The sequence below is a fragment of the Pongo abelii genome, chromosome 10, assembly GCF_028885655.2.
Source record: "Pongo abelii isolate AG06213 chromosome 10, NHGRI_mPonAbe1-v2.0_pri, whole genome shotgun sequence".
NCBI classification, from domain to species: domain Eukaryota; kingdom Metazoa; phylum Chordata; class Mammalia; order Primates; family Hominidae; genus Pongo; species Pongo abelii.
This window is the reverse complement of record NC_071995.2, coordinates 76,899,146-76,917,385: the sequence shown is the minus strand read 5'-3', so window position 1 is coordinate 76,917,385 and position 18,240 is coordinate 76,899,146. Positions and strand designations below refer to the sequence as shown.

At 35.3% G+C, this 18,240-nt stretch overlaps 1 long non-coding RNA gene across 2 annotated transcripts in view; it reads right to left on the bottom strand.

Annotated features, from left to right (window-relative positions):
* The window catches only part of LOC100173798 (uncharacterized), a 135,567-nt gene extending 128,208 nt beyond the window's left edge, over nt 1–7,359 (bottom strand). For both annotated transcript variants that reach the window (NR_145678.1, NR_145679.1), the window contains 1 exon segment: nt 7,262–7,359. This is a non-coding gene — a long non-coding RNA (uncharacterized LOC100173798).
* Between the last annotated feature and the right edge of the window lie 10,881 nt (nt 7,360–18,240).

Below are 18,240 nucleotides of genomic sequence, written 5' to 3'. Positions count from 1 at the left end.
AGATTAGCATTTAAATCAGTGGACTTTGGGTAAAGCAGATTGCCTTTTATAATATGGATGAGCCTCATCCAACCGATTGAAGGTCTGACTAGAACAAAAAGACCTGCCCCCCTATGCAAGAGGGAATTCAGCAGACTGCCTTTGGATTCCATCTGCACTGTTGGCTCTCCTGGGTCTCCAGGCTACAGCCAGTCTTCTCATTGGAACTATAGAATCTACTCTCCTGGTATTGAGTCTATTGGCCTAAACTACAGATTTTGGCCTCCAATTCCTTATAATAAATTAATCATCTATATATTCTATTAGTTCTCTTTCTCTAGAGAATGCTGACTAATACAGATTTTGATACTGTGAAGTGGGATACTGCTGTAACAAATACCTACACAGGTAAAAGTGGCTTTGAAACTGGTAATGGGTTGAAAAAGTTTTGAGGTGTATGTTGAAAAATGCTTACATTATCTTGAAGAGCTGGTTGGTAGGAACATAGACCTTAAAGGTGATTCTGGTGAGGTCTGAGAAATGAGGAATAAGTCATTGGAAACTGGAGGAAAGGCTTTCCTTGTTATAAAGTGGCAAAGAACTTAGCTCAATTGTTTTCTAATGTTTTAAGAAAATCAAAAGTTAAAAATGATAAACTTGGATATTTAGCTAAGGAGATTTCTAAGAAGTGTTGAAGATATTGTCTAGTTCTCCTTACTGCTTATAGTAAAATGTAAGAGGAGGGAGATAAATTGAAGGGATTGTTAAGTAAAAGGAAGTCAGAAGTAAAGATTTTAAAAATTCCCAACCTATGTATATTTTGAAAAAGGAGAAAGTGTATTCTGGAGAGAAGTCCAAGGGGGTGACTGAAAAAATCATTTAATAAAGAGATGATGGGTGTGACTCATGGATTTAATCTTTCATCAGCAGAAACTAGGAACAGAGGTTTCTACCAGTAGAAACACTGCCAGCTGGGACAAAAAGTAACAGAAACAGAACAAAATAAAAGAAGGCTAGCAGACTTCTAGATTCTGCAGGATGGGGCAATAGAGCTATTTGTGTAAAAATGTGCACCATCCTTCAAGAAAAGAAAAGAACGACTCTGAAGGTGATTCAGAGATCTTTAATTCTGACGTCTTCATCATTGGACCTGAGTGCTCAGGCCTGGGGAGGCAGAGGGTGCAAGGTTGTTTTCTTCTTGGTTTCAAAAGTCAAGCCTGTTTCATTCTTGGTTTCAGCAGGCCATGCCACTGCCAGCCAGTGCCTCAGAAACAAACCTTGCTGCCCAGAATGGTGGTTGTGGGTCTACCTTCTAGGGCTGTGGGGATGATGTTGCCACAAGCGTTGAGACGAAGAGGATTATTCTGAGCCTTATGATCTAATGGAGTTTACCTTGATAGATTTTGAACTTACTGGGGACCTGTGACCCCTGATTTCTTATCAATCTCTCCCTTTGAGTGGGAATGTCTACCCTATCCTAGTTCCACCATTGTATGTGGGAAGCATTTAACTTATCCAGTTTCACAGGTTCACAGCTAGAGAGAAATTTAACTTCAGGATAAATCATACTTCAAGTTTCATGGCTACCTAATTTATATATGTAGATGATACTCTGGATTTAGAGTTGATCCTGGAATTAGTTAAGATGTGTCAGACTATTGCGAGGGGTGAATGTATTTTGCATGAGAGAGGACACGAATTGTGGGGGACATGCAGAGGGTGGGACTGAATGATGTTCCCCTAAATTCATATGTTGAAGTCCTAACTCTCAATATAATTGCATTCGAAGATAGGGCCTTTAAGGAGAAATTAGGTTAAATGAGGCCATAAAAGCGGGCCTTAATCCAACATGAAGAGATACCATGAATTCACATGAACAGAGAAGAAAGATTGTGTGAGAACAGCAAGAAGGCAGGTATTTGCAAGACAAGGAGAGAGGTCTCAGGAGAAACCAAACTTGCCAACAAGTTGATCATAGACTTTCAACCTCCAAAACAGTGAGAAAATAAATTTCTCTTGTTTCAGCCACCCAAACTGTGGTATTTTGCTATGGCAGCCTTTAGGTCACTTAGCAAGTAAAACAAAGGCCATGATTAAAACTGAATTTTATTGATTTCATTGGCTCCAGAAATTATATTGTATCACTATAAAAACTGATTTTTTAAAAAAGGTAGGTAGGCAACTTTAATGCTTGGTTTGTATTCACTTCTGGGTACCTAGAAGAAAATGAATATGAACTTTTGTTTCCATACAAGCTCTAAGACCAAATGTTTTTGATGATATATTATCAGTTATCTTGTTTTACAATGAAATATGCAGATTTTTTTTTTTTTTTTTTTTTACTAACAGTGATGTTGCTTCCTAATAAACCCACAGTCAAAATGTCAAAACTGCATCTACTACCCTGATAAATGCAAAGTCAAAACATTGTAAGTCTGGGACTGTATTAGACCATTCTTGCATTGCTCTAAAGAAATACCTGAGACTGGGTAATTTATATAAAAGGGAATTAATTGGCTCACGGTTTGACAGGCTATACAGAAAGCATGATGCTCACTTCTGCTCAGCTTTTGGGGAGGCCTCTGGAAGCTTACAATTATGGCAGAAGGTGTAGGGGGAGTAGGCGTCTCACATGGTGGGAGCAGGAACAAGAGAACTTGGGGGAGATGCTACACACTTTTAAATGAACTGATCTTACAATAACTTACTCATTATCAGAAGGACAGTACCAACGGGGATGGTGCAAAGTCATTCATGAGAAATCTGTCCCCATGATTCAATCACCTCCCACCAGGCCCCACCTCCAACACTGGGAATTACATTTCAATATGAGATTTGGGCAGGGACACACATCCAAACTATATCAGGAACCATCTGTAATAAATTTAATGGAAAGTTCAAAAATTATAATAATTTCCAACTAACTTAACTGCGAATATAACTACCCTTTAAGTTTATATTTTTGGATGACAAAAACTTTTCATCCATGAGAAAATGCCCTATTCCATTCCATTTCTCTTCAATATACAGAAAGTACTTAAGTAAAATTCATAGCCTCTCTATTATATAGTAGAAAATCAAGGGAAGTAGAATACGTAAAATAATCAATTATTACTTATTTTGTGCTTTGTGCAATAGGTCCATAGATGGTACTGAAAGGAAAGCACGAGAAGATTCCTTCCATAGAGTAGCTTGCAATATAGATGAGTAAGAAGAATAAATACATTAAAAAAGACAAATTAAGGCAAGATATATTACAGTAATAGAGGAAGTAAATGCCAAGATAATTCAGAGATGACAGAGTTAATATGTGACAGCATGATCTGGGAATTCTAGGTGAAGCAGTGGGATTTGACCTTGTATATTAAGATAATTAGCAATTTTTAGAGAAGCATAGTGGGCAGAGCCTACCAACACTGATTTTTAATGTTGATTGGTTATTAGATTCATTTTAACTAGTTAATCTATTTTTAAAAGGCTGTGTGTCCATTCAAATAAAAGTGAGAAGATTACAGAAATAAGGGGAAAACTTGTGATTACAATTTGTTAAGTAGTAAATGCTAGTATCATATTATCCTTGTTTAAGATTTTTTTTTTTTAACAATTATTTAAAATCCATGCTGGAGAGGAGAGAATAGGGCATTTCAGCAAAAGAAACTCAGGAAGGCATTTTAGCAATTCTTTCTTTATAACTCTCTAGGCTATCATCTCCCTCTGTCTGGCTTATTGCAATAGTCCTCTCAATGGCTTTCCAGTTTGTGAGCTCTCCTGACTTTCAATCCATTCTATTCAAAACCCTGTGTTAATCTCCCCAAACATCCATCTGTTTATGTTGATGTTTTGATTAAATGATCTAAGACAGTATTTTGAGGGAACATTACTATAATTTAGGCAGCATTAAAAGTTGCTCCTTAAAATATGTTTTGGCAGTCAAATAATTTAGGAAATATTTGTTACCAAAAGTTACATATGCTTGTGTGGAACTTCTTGACTCTAATGTGCTAATAGATGAACTGAATCTTAAAAGATGGAGTGGTGAGAGACTGTAGCATGCATTGATTTTGGAACATCCAGTTGGGAAAAACTGACTTTTCACATAAAATAAAACCAAAATTCTTTGGCTTGATATTTATTGCTCTCTGCAGTCTACTAGTCTCTGGGAATACTCATGACATTGAACCATACCTTTTGATGTCTGAGATCTGAAGGTGACCTGGCTAAATATTTTGTCTCCTTTGGAATTGTTTTATGTTCACCATGCTCCTGCTACCCTGGCAACTTGTGGGAACTGGCAACTGTTTTTGCTCAGAGTTTAGTTGTTTCATCAAGATAAAACTCGGTGTTAAATTGTCCTAGAACAGTCATATTTTGATATACGGTTCAGGTATTATTTGATTTCAGGAATTATTCTTTCTTTATGTCTGTGAAAGTATTTTCTATGCCTATCTGTGCATAGAAACTTCATTGTCTGGCCTCCATACTAACTATATCATCTATATGGACCAACATGGCCTCAACATAACCCTCAACTTGTCTATACTTTAGACAGGTTTCTTCCTGATCTTCTCCTCAACCCGGTCACTAGTCACAGAGGTCCCTCTTTCCCTTTTCTTAGAACATTTACTTAAATATTTTTTTCATTATAAATTCCTTCTCTGATTCTTTGAAATTTAATTTTTTAAATTTTATTATTATTATACTTTAAGTTTTAGGGTACATGTGAAATTTAAATTTTTTAAAAATCCTGTTGCCTGTGTTACAACACAGGACTGTTTTTTCACAGATCTGGGAGCCATCCCTTTGAAACATAATCATTAAAAGAGATAGCACCACTATCTCCCAATCTTCGTAGGAGGGTAGGAGACTAGCTAGTCTTTCCCCAAGTTGTGTAATTATTGCCTGTCATGAAGATATAAAAAAGCTTACTTTTCCTTTGGGTGAGGCCAATTAGCACATACATATTGACTATGATCTCCATTCTCCAGAGCTTAAAAATTCTCTTGCTCCTTCTTTAGCAGAGTCAAGGTCACATTGCATTCTGTTTTTTCTTTGTTATTGCAATAGCCTTGAATAAAATCTTCCTTACTTGTTTAACTTTGTCCAGTCAAATTTTTCCAATCAAGTTTTTGCATTGAGAACATTAATTTCTTTCCCTTTTTCTCAGTGTTGTATTTGTGCTCTTCAAATTTGTCTGGTATACCACTGAAAAAACACTAATAGTATGTTTTTGCTCTTTTCAATATGTTTTTGAAATTATCAATTTTATTAGTTGTAGTAGCTCCTTTTCCAATTGATAATTTATTTGATATTTTTATCTTATCTTTGATATCTTTAATTTGCTGGACAGAATAAGCAATCCTTTTCTAAAATTCAAAAAGCTGACTTATCTATGCTTTGTGTACAACTTTATCTTCTTTCATTATCTTGCAAAACGTTTGTATCAATTAAATACTGCAATTAATCTTGACCAGTATAGACACTTTCACTAAGGCCAATAACTGCTTCCAAACACTGTGCAGAAATTCTCTTTGACTTTCCTTCTTCTTTCCATTGTATCACTCAATATCTTAAATTGGAATGCTCAGTGTTGTTGATGACTTTAACCTTTGTTCAATTGCTAAAGCTTATTCAGCTGCTTGGAGGAGTGGGTACTAAGGGAAAGGGCAGTATGCAGCCAACATTTTGCTGATTTTTCATACAGGTTCATTGAACCCCATCTCCTACTGGCATTTCTGGTTAAATAGGTGTGACGCGAGTATGGGAGCTCCGTATCTAGGCTTCCAAAAATGAATACCAACCTTGTGAAAAGTTACATCCAATGTGAATATCTGTGGCCCACAGAATGTTGCTATTGAATTTACACACGGGATATCTTTGTTGACCCCTAATGTTCCCACCTTTTGTTCCTTGTCTCTCCTCTGATCCGGCTGTTGCTACAATCTGCTCCCTTTTCTCTTACATTAGGAATAAAAGTTATTTTGTATGGTCAAGAGGTTTCTTGCTCACTATCCATCCTGTTCTACAGAATGCAAATGTGTCCATGAACATTTCTCACTATTGATCTGCAGGTTAGAGAATTTAGTAGTGCTCTTCAGAATGTTATCATCCACCTTTTAAATTCTTTTTCATGTTTAGTATTACAAATAATATTTATTGCAATCACAGAATACTTCATTTATGTCTTCATTTTATATTTTCTAGCAGACTACTTTCAGAATGTTAAGTATGGACTTTACTGTGACAGTTTAGTTTCATTGTATATGTAGTTTAAATCGAATTCAAGGTTGTTTTTGTTCAGTCAAAGAGTTTGAGGGAGATTAATGCATTGTGCACTATGCCAACTTTCTTGGAAGTCATCCCAAATTAGCATTAAAATCATATTCACATTTTCTCTCTGCAGCAAATAAAACATTTGGTTAATTCATACGAGGCTTGATTAGCACCCATTTGCCTAATCTCTTAATGATTTGACATGTTAACCTCCTAACTGGTCTCTCTGCTTCAGCTCTTGTTGCTATCTTCAGTTTATTTTCAGCAGAGCAGCCAGAATTATTCCGTTCAAATGAACGTTCAAATCATGCCACTCCTCTGCTCAAAATCCTTTAATAGCTTCTGTTTTACTCAGAATAAAGTCTGAAGTTCATATTATGAATTGCAATGACCTTCATGGTCTGGGCCTTTCTTTTACTTCTCTAACCAAATCCCTTACACTTTCTGTTTAATTCACACCAGTTGAGCCACCCTGCTTCGTTGTCTTGAACAGACCCCCTAAACTTCCCTCAAGTCCTTTGCAATCGCCTTCTCCCAGAATAGCCTATTCAGACTGAGTCAACCAAGATTCTCAGAAAGGCTTTCTCAACCATCCTATCCAAATTGCACATTATATCTCCTAGCATTCCTTTCCTCTTTTTTCTCCCATAGCACTTACTAACATCAAATAGTCTCTTTATTTTACATGTTTATCTTACTATCTTCCCTATGAGACTCTAAGTTCCACGTGGGCAAGGCATTTTTGTCTCCTTTGTTCACTACTGCATCCCCAGTGCCTAGAACAGTGGCTGGCTGTTACAGGCTCCATACTGGGGACCGCTTAAATTTATGACTTGAATCTCTAACCCCCAATGTAGTGGTATTAGAAAGTGGACCTTTGGAGATGTCATTAGGTTTCAATGAGCTCATAAGAATAGAATCTGCATGATGGGATTAGCACCCTCATAAGAAGAGGAAGAAACAACACAGCTTTCTCTCTCAGCCACGTAAGGACACAGTGATAAGGCAATACCTGTGAGCCAGGAAGAGGGGCCAAAACTTGACCATGTTGGTTCCTTGATTTCAGACTCCCAGCCTTCAGAACTGTGAGAAAGTAAGTATCTGCTGTTTAAGCCACCTAGTCTATGGCTCCTTTTTTAAATAGTAGCCCAAGCAGATTAAGACACTGGCTAATATTTAAATGAATACATTAATAAGTAAAGGTCTGGAAGGAAAAGACCTTGAAAACTTGGTTCCCTATGACCTCCTTTGCAAGCAGGACTCAGCTGTTACAGACCACTAGAATGCTCCATGTTATCTAATTTGGTGATTAAAAAAAAGAAACAAACAAAAACAAAAACCAGTGATGTGGAACTATAGATGACATGGTTCAATTTAACATTTATTACATAGAAACACTATAGTATATTAATTACAAATGTGGAATTTGGAGGCAGAATGTCTGCATTGAATTCTCACTCTGCTACTTACTATGCCTTGTGCAAGTTAATTGTTCACATGTGTATCATCTGTAAAATGGGTGTAACAATAATTATAATACCTGTCTCAAATAATTGTTGTGAGGATTACATAGGTTCATATATTAGAGCATTTGGAAGAATTCTTGGCATATATTTAGTGGTCAATAAACATTAAATATTATTAGTCCATTGTTGTGAGGTTGTTTAGTTTCATTCTAGGATTCACAAATAAAAAGATATGCTTCCAAGCCAAATAGCTACCATTTTGCAAACCACTCTGGTTTACAGATGAACAAAACTTTTACAGAATGCAAAGTTCATTCTTTAAATTTTACAGGGAATGAGCAATGCATTTTAACCTTAAATAATAAAAAAAACCTGTCAATTGTTGCTGATGCTTCTGAATCTCTCAAAGGTCACAGCTATCTAGAGATGCATCTGGTAATCTGAAAACTTTTGCACAGCACTTCCTTGGGTTAAGATACTAGGTCTACTTCTATCCTTTATAAGTCAAAGCCACAAACACATAGTTATACAGTATTAGAATAAGAAAAGATGTAGATTATAGAGTCACACATCATTTTTCTGATGATCAAATTTAAGTCCTAGCAGAGAGCTTTCACAATGAGTGTTCAATATGTAATACAACTCTTAGGGTTTAACATAATACCTATTATATCAAGAAGAAATAACTTACCATGGTACACTTTCTACTTGCTTAGACCAATATTAACATAGTTTCAGCATAAGTAGACCATTAAAAATTAAATATATATAATTATACTCAAATGCCAGAGAATACTCAAACACTTGTTAGTAAGATGTCAACTGAATAAATATCAATTAAATGCATGTGCTTTACATAAAACCCCACATAAATATACATGAATATAGTTGCATTTAACACATCATGAGGACATTGGACCCCTTTTAAAAATTAACTTTTTGCCTTTAGATGCAGAACAAAATCCCAAATAAAATTGAAAGTTGATATTATTGTGGCTGAAATGATGGAAACAGTAGCATGTGACTTTTATATTAGGAGTATTTGATAAATCAAAATCACACTTTTAAATGTCTATATCTTTATGCAATTGTGAGCAATTTAACATTGTCATTTCTCTGTACTAAAATTAACCATCTAAAGAAAGAGTATATAATTAAGTAAAGAGAAGGCATTTTAGGAGACTTTTTTATTTTTGCACTGATTACCCAGTGCTATCCCCAAGTCATGCAGTTAATCATGCAGAAACTACTCTGTTTCTTACCTATTTAAGAACTTTAATTGTCTCAGAATTTTATGCTCCTGATTTTTCACTTGCTTTCTTTCTCTGCTCATGAATTCCTATCTGCTTACAGATCTTGATATGCGTAGCATAGTTGTGCCTTTAACTAACACATTACTCATCTAAAAAGGAAATTGCTCTTACCCTTGGGAATGTTCAGCAAAAATACCTTTCATAGGGAAGCTTATTTCATTTTATTAGAATATCTGAATACTGAATAGTAAACAGCAGTCACTGAGTTATTTTTAAATGGCATCACTTAAATATTTTCAATCTTTTAAAGGACCTTGGGAATGCACGGCTGATTTCCAGGTCAGAAATTTATTTATTTATTTCCTAATTAGATTTAAACATTTGCTATATTACCCAAACTGATATATTCAGTAGCATCACATTTTCAAATGTCTATGCAATGTTGCCAAGGCTAAAGTCAGTTGGTTATGTTCTTAAATTAGTCATATATCAAGTAGGTGTAAGTATATTTTATATGTAGTAATAGCACTTCTGCATGAATCTTGATTGAATCCCTGTTCCCAAGCATCAACTTCTTTCTAGATTAGCTGGGTGCATTGGGCCTATTGAACCATTAGCTTTTATTGAAAAATAGATGAATATCAGTCCCTACAGAATAGTGAATTAGCTCTTGCCTTGTAGCAAAGCTTTTTCCTGGTTTCTCTTCACAATGGGACTTCTTTATGCTTTTCTCTAATGCAACCAGAGAGAAAGTGGTGGTCAGAAGAAGAAAATGAAATCTATTGAAATAAAATCATCCAGTGGGTATGGCTTTAGCTTCTCACAATAGGGTTATCTGACATGATTAATCCACAAAGATAAAGGTGACCCTGGCGAGGCGCAGTGGCTCACGCCTGTAATCTCAGCACTTTGGGAGGCTGAGGCGGGCAGATTGCCTGAGCTCAGGAGTTCGTGACCAGCCTGGGCAACACGGTGAAATTCCATCTCCACTAAAATACAAAAATTATCCAGGCATGGCGGCGTGCGCTTGTAGTCCAAGCTACTTGGGAGGCTGAGGCAGGAGACTTGCTTGAACCCAGGAGGCGGAGGTTGCTGAGCGGAGATCATGCCACTGCAGTCCAGCCTGGGGGACAGAGCGAGACTCTGTCTCAAAAAAAAAAAAAAAAAAAAAAAAAAAAAAGTGAACCTTTAGAGATCCCTGGCAATTTCTTTGAGTATTGAAGTGTACATGTTCTAAAATACAAATAATAGCTGTCATTTATTGAAAAGACTAAAAAGAAAATTCACCTAAAAGAATTTAATATCTGTCGAATGAATCTTATGATAGAATAAAATGTTCCTTCATTCTCTTTTTCTTTGAAGATATTTTATGCTTAACGATCACTTTACAGTACTTTTTTTACTTAAAAAATTTAAAGCAGAAATAAAAAGATGTGAAAGAGATTCTTTGAGTAACTTATCTTGCAAATTAGCAGATTAGTAACTCATTCAGAGAAATGAATTAAAATGATAACTGGTTGTTTCCTTGCCTGGAAAAGCTAAGCCTTAACTACACCTCTAATATTTATCATTTTGAATTTTAAAGTAATTTTTCTGAGATTATTCAGAATTAATATGCCAGGATTTTACTTAGGAGTAAATCAGGAAAATGGTGAAAGATACTAAGAATATATGAATGTTTCATAAACTAGATTTTAGCAGAACCTCTGTATGTTCAGGATATGTATTTTAAACAGTCATTAAATAAACTTTCACTACCAGGTAGGCAGGTTAGAGGTAGAAGGATTTTTGTTTTGTTTTGTTTGGACAGAGTCTCACTCTGTCGCCCAGGCTGTAGTGCAAGGGCGCGATCTGGGCTCACTGCAACCTCCGCCTCTCGAGTTCAAGCGATTCTCCTGCCTCAGTCTCCCAAGTAGCTGTGACTACAGATGCAAGCCACTATCCCGGCTAATTTTTTGTATTTTTAGTAGAGACAGGGTTTCACCATGTTGTCCAAGCTGGTCTCAAACTCCTCCTCAGCCTCTCAAAGTGCTGGGATTATAGGTGTGAGGCACCGTGCCAGTCTAGATGCAAAAGGATTTGAAAGACCATTTCTCCCATGCTGAAAACAAGAAAAATAAAAAATAAATAAAAAATAAAAATCATACTTTTGTGAAATTAAGAAAAAGCAGCATCAGCAATGAAATCTTGATAAACTAAATTACAGGGAGAAAGCAGCCTCCACAATTGAGCAGAGTATACTGAAAGTTCTTTACACAGCTCCTAGAGAAAATGTATAGATTTTGAAAAGAAGAAAGCTCTAAAATCTTTTATCCAGGTTTCCCCTTTAAGAAGCTAGCAAAAGGTGAACAAATTAAACTCGAAGTAAGCAGAATAGAAAATTTTTTAAAAATGAGTGAAAATTATGGGATAGAAACAGGAAATGGAGAAAATCAATGAAACTAAAACTGTTTCTGGAAAAGAGAAACAAAGTTAATAAAACTGTACCTACAATGAACAACAAGAAAACAGAGAGAAAATGCAAATTACCAATATCAACAATAAAGGAAAGCAATCACTATATATTCCACAGGCATTCAAAGAATAATATAGGGACATTATTAATAATTTTAGGCCAGTAAATTTGACAACTCAAGTGAAATGGACAAACTTCTTGAAAAGCACAAGTTACCAAAACCAATCCAATAACAAATCGAGATCCTGAATAACCTTGTATCTGTTAAGTAAATTGAACTCCTAATTTGACACTTTACCTCAAATAAAACTTTAGGCTCAAATGGCTTCACTGGTGAATTCTATGAAACATTTAAGAAATTGTATGGATATTTCAACACATGCAAAAACGGCATTTGATCAACTTTTATATCTATTCATTAAAAAATCTCAATAAAATAGAAATAGAAAAAAACTCTTCAATCTGACAAAAATCATCTATAAAAAATTACAGTTAGCGTCATACTTAAAGATTAAAATGATTTCCTTTCTGATGGAACTAGCTAAGCTTTGTTCTCATCATTTCTAACAATACTGCACTGGAGTTACCAATCAGTGCAATAAAGCAAGTAAAAGAAGTAAAAATAGTAAAGACTGGAAAGGAAAAACTGAAATGTACATTTTTTATAGTCAACATAACTGTGTTCATAGTGAATTAAAAAAAAAAAAACCTGTCAAATAGAAAAGAAATGATGCAATTACTAAGCAAATTTTCCAGTTTACATGGTTTACAAGGTCTATATACAAAAATCAACTGAATTTTTTGAAACCAGCAACAATTAGATAATACAATTTAGAACTTCTATTATCTATAAGATCATGAAAAGGGGACTATAGGCCAGGCATGGTGGCTCACGTCGGTAATTCTAGCACTTTGGGAGGCCAAGGCAGAATTGCTTGAGTTCAGGAATTTGAGACCAGCCTGGGCAACATAGCAAGATGTCATCTCTGTTTTTTAAAATAAAAAAGGAATATATTTAATACAAATGTTTAAGATATCTACACTGAAAAACTACAAAATACTGTCGAGAGAAACTATAGTTAACAAATGAAGAAATATATCAAATTATTGGATGAGTCAACCTGTTAAGATGTCAATTTCACCAAAATTGATCAGTCCCAATCAAAATCTTAGCAAGTTTTCCTCCTTCTCCTCTCCTCTCCCCTCCTGCCCCCTCTCCTCCCCTCTCCTCCTCTCCCCTCTCCTCCTCTCCCCTCTCCTCCTCTCCCCTCTCCTCCTCTCCCCTCTCCTCCTCTCCCCTCTCCTCCTCTCCCCTCTCCTCCTCTCCCCTCTCCTCCTCTCCCCTCTCCTCCACTCTCCTCCTCTCCCCTCCCTTCCCCTCCCCTCCTTTCCCCTCTCATCTCCTCTCCTCTATTTTTCTTTTCTTTTCTTTTTCTTCTCCTGGTAGAAATAGGCTGGTTCTAACATATATAAAATTATTGCATGCAAAGTACACCAAATAGCCAAAATAGTCTTGAAAGAATGAATTGAACAGACGTCTACTACTTAATGTCACAAATTACTATTAACCTATAGCAATTAAAATTGTGTGGTATGCTGTAAGGATCCATAAATAGATTGGTAGTACAGAATAGAGAGTCCAGAAATATACAAACACTTATATGGCCAATGGACGACAAAATGACAAAGCTATTCAATGGGGGAAGGAAAATTTTCAACAAATTATCTGGAGCAAATGGATATCCACATGGAAAATAATGAACACTATGTCATATCTAATCCTAACCCATATCTAACTCTAACTGATATACATACACAAAAGTTAATTCAAAATTAATAAAAGAATATATTTATAATCTTGGGGTAGAAAACACTTCTTAGAATAAAAAGGCATTAATGAAAATATAAAATAATAAATTGGACTTCATCAAAATTAAATTTTCTACTATTCAAAAGACATTGTTAAGGAAAAAACCCACAAGCCACAGATTAAGAAAAAAATATTATATATGTATTATAATATTAATTTTATATATATAAATAGTCTGTTATGTAGAACTCAATAATAAAATGACAAGCAATAAAAACGGGTAAAAGATTTGAACAGACACTTTACAAAAGAATTTATATAATGGACAGTAAACATGTAACATGGTCACCATCACTAGTAATCAGGAAAATTCAAATTAAAACTACAATTACAATTTATTAGAATGGCTAAAATTATAAACACTGTTAATGTCAACTGTTACCCAAATTTGGAACAACTGCTGCTGTAAAATCAATGACTATTTTAGAAAATAGTTTGGCAATTTCTTATCAATTTAAACACATATTTACCGTTTGAACAAGAAATTTCACTCCTAAGTTTCTACTTCCACAAAATAAAAGCATATGTCTCCTGAAATATTTGTATAAGAATTTTCACAGAAACTTTATTTATAATCATCAAAAACTGAGTGATGGAGTGGGGGGTGGAAATGTCTACCAACAAGTGAGTGTACAAATAAATTTGGGTATATTTATATTAATCTAGTGAAATGTTACTCAGTGATAAAAAATAACTTACGATTGAAGCTTTCAAATTTATGGGTCAATTCTTAAAACCTTATGATGAGTAATAAAAGCCAGAAATTAAAACGTGTACATTGCATGATTCTATTTAAATGAGGCTCAAAAACAGGCAAATTAATTTATGGTGTTAGAAATAAGAAACATGGCTGCTTGTGCGGAGGTGAAGGACTGATAGAAAAGGATCATGAAAGAATTAGGGTGACGGAAATTTTCTATACCTTGATTGGAGTGGTGGTTATACTGGAATATACATTTGTGAAAATGCATCATACTGTATAGTTAAAAATGTGCATTTACTGTCTAGTAGTCCCCACTTATTCATGAGGGTAAATTCCAAGACCTTCAGTGGATGCCTGAAACTGAAGATAGCACTGAACCCTATAAGTACAATGTTTGTTCCTATGTAGTCATTAGCTGTACAACAAAGTTTCAGTCAAGGATAGACCACATATAGGACAGTGATCCCCTAGATTATAATGGAGCTGAAAAATTCCTATCACCAGTGACATCATAGCCATTGTAATGTTGCAGTGCAATGCATTACTCATGTGTTTGTGGTGACACCAGTGTAAACAAACCTACTGTGCTGTCACTGGTATAAAAGTATAACATGTAGAATTATGTACAGTACGTAATGCTTGATAATGAGAATAAATATGTTACTGGTTTATGTATTCACTATACTTTATTTTTATCATTATTATAGTATACTTCTTTTCCCTATTAAAAAAAAGTTAACTGTAAAACAGCCTAAGTCAGGTCCTTCAGGAGTTATTCCAGATCAAGGCATTATTATCATAGAAATGACAACTCCATGCGTGTTATTGTCCTTGAAGACCTTCAGTGGGATAAGATGTGGAGGTTGGAAGACAGTGATACTGGTGATCCTGACGTTGTGTACACCTAGGCTAATGTATATGTTTGTGCTTACTATTTAACAAAACGTTTATAAGGTAAAATATAAATATTTTAAAAATGGAAAAAGCATATAGAATAAAGAGATAAAAAATATTTTCTACAATTGTATAATGTGGGTTTAAAGCTAAGTTTTATTACAAGAAAGCCAAAAAGCTTAATAAATTTAAAAAGTTTATAAAGTAAAAAATTTACAATAAGCTAAGATTTTTATTATTAAAAAAAGGAAAGTATTGTTTTGTAAACTGAATGTAGCCTAAGTATATACAGTGTTTAGTAATTTTATAGTAATATAATGTCCTAGGCCTTCGCATTTACTCATTACTCATTCACTGACTCACCCAGAGCAACTTCCAGTCCTGCAAATTTCATTCATGGTAAGTGCCCTATACAGGTGTACCACTTGTTATCTTTTACACCGTATCTTTACTGTACCTCTTCTATGTTTAGATACACACACATGCTATCATTGTGTTACAAATAACTACAGTTTTCAGTACAGTAACATGCTATACAGGTTGTAGCCTAGGAGCAATAAATAGGCTGTACCATATAGACTAGGTGTGTACTGGCTATACCATCTCAGTTTATGTATGTACACTTTTTGATGTTTGCACAACAATAAAATCACCTACTGCTGCATTTCTCAGAATGTGTTTCTATCATTAAGTGACATTAAGACTAGGCCAGGCATGGTGGCTCATGCCTGTAAGCCCAGCACTTTGGGAGGCCGAGGTGGATGGATCACTTGAGGTTGAGAGTTCAACACCAGCCTGGCCAACATGGTGAAACCCCATCTCTACTAAAAATACAAACTTTAGCCGGGATTAGTGTCAGTTGCCTGTAATCCCAGCTACTCGGGAGGCCGAGTATTGCTTGAACCCAGGAGGTGGAGGTTGCAGTGATCCGATATCATGCCACTGCACTCCAGCCTGGCAATAGAGTAAGACTCCATCTCAAAAAAAAAGAAAAAAAAAGTGACATTAAGCCTGTACATTCATATCTGTAATAAAGTTTAGTTTATAAATTGGGTGCATTAAGAGGTTAACAACAATAATAATAAACTGGAACAATTATAACAATGTATTGTAATAAAAGTTATGTGAATGTGATCTCTCTATCTCACTGCACTATACTCACCCTTCTTTTTGTGAGAATGTGAGATGATAAAATGCCTACATAATGAGATGAAGTGACGTGAATGATGTAAGCATTGTGATGTAGCATCAGGCTATTATAATTGACCCTCTGTGTCTGTGGATTCCGCCTCCATGGATTCAACCAACTACAACTAAAAAATATTTTTAAATAAATAAAAAATAACAGTATAACAAGAAAAATAACACAAATAAGAAAACAATAGGTAGAAAAACTACTTACATAGCATTAGACATGATAAATAATTTAGAGATGATTTAAAGTACATGGGAAGACATGAATAGGTTATATGCAAATACTATCCCATTTTATATAAGGAGTTTGAACATCCTTGGCTTTTAGTATCCCAAGAGGGTCCTGGACCCAATCCCCTGACAGAAGGAGACAATGCAAAGTTTCATCACACTACTCAGAACCACAAACAATTTAAAACTTAGAAATTATTTATTTCTGGAATTTTCTATGTAATATTTATGGACTGAGGTTGACTATAGGTAGCTAAAACTGAAGAAGATGAAACCTCAGAAAAGGAGGCACTACCATATGTAAATCTTACCTCAGTAAATGTTTTAAAATTCTGGTGAATATTATCCTTTTCTCTCATCTTCTATCACATCGAATACTATAATAATGAAGGAAATGTAGGAAGTGAGTGAGGTGCCAAATAAACTCTTTTACATCCTCCCCTATTGCTTTTTCTTTTATTCCCTAAATGATAATTTGGTGAGTTCTTAATGTGTGCTAGTTTTTGCATTAAGCACCAAGTATACAAAGTCCACTAATATATGATTTCTACACTCGCAGTATTTAAGTCTGGAAAAGACACCACTAATTAGCCTGGGTACTCTCTACTCCATCTAGCTCAAACCGGCTTGTGGAGTCCAACGAGCATTATTTACACATTATGTCACTGAATTTTCCACATCCATGGCCAACTACTCTCAAATGTTGGAAAGCCAGTTTTACTTCCTTCCTTTGTCTCTGGAAGTAATTTGGTGCAATAGAGAGTGTCTCAAGTGGAATTCATTGCATTGCCTGAATCCAATTGCTGATCTTGATGCCTGTGTCAGAAACTGTCCTGTGACCTCAAGGTGATAAATGTGGATACTGCAGGCACAGACCAATGATAGACAAAAAGTCAAGGCCAGAGTGTGAATACCGATATACTAGCCTATATATTTTAAATTTTATCTTGAAAGCTGTGGGAGGCTATTATAAGTTTTAAGCAGAAAGACAAGCTCAGTTTGCCATGCGAGGGATCACTGATCATAGTGAGAGGAAAGGCTTAAGAATGAGAACATCAAATATAGGGAGACCACTTTATGGCTATTATATTCAATCAGTCAAGAAGCCAGCAGAGGCTAAATTAAATTAGGGTGGTAGATTGGAGACATGTGAGAAATATTAAGGAAGAATAGACATAAGCGGTGATAATGAAGGTTACATACAAAGCACTTTACTAAGAGGGCTTTTAGGTTCTGGCTTGAGTGACTGGGTTGATAGTAGTGCAATTTTCCAAGACAGAGTGTAAAAAAAACTCTTTTCACTTGGTATTTAAGTTCAGTACTGGGCTAAGGGTCAGATGATTGTGGAATATCTCATGGAGGTTTACAGCAAGTAGCTGGTTAGTCCAAAGTAGAGCCAAGAAGGCTAAACTGGAGATAGGTGTGTTTTGGGAGTAACCCATTTAAAAATGGTAGTTGAATCTACTGAGATTATCCAAGTGAAATGTTACATATAATTAACAGTGGGGCAATGAATGAATACTAAATAACCTGGACTTTTAAATGAGAGAGTTAAAAAAAGATAAGACAATAAAAATCAACCTGAGATATGATGGTCACTGAAGTAGGAGGAAAACCAGAAATGATATAAAAGCCAAGGGAGAAACAAGCAGAGACAGTCAATGCTACACATTGGCTGATTCATCCTCCCAATGGACATTAGGAAAGCAGGGTCCATTCAGCCCAGATTAACACTGTTCTTTTCTGAATGTTTGTGTCCTGCCAAAATTCATACGTGAAATCCTGACCCTAAGGTGGTGATATTAGGAAATGGGGTCTTTGGGAAGTGATTAAGTTAGAAGGGCACAGCCTTCAAGAATGTAATTAATGCCTGTCAACCTAAAAGGAAGAAGCTAGAGCAAAATTATTATGAGTAGAGAGTTTAT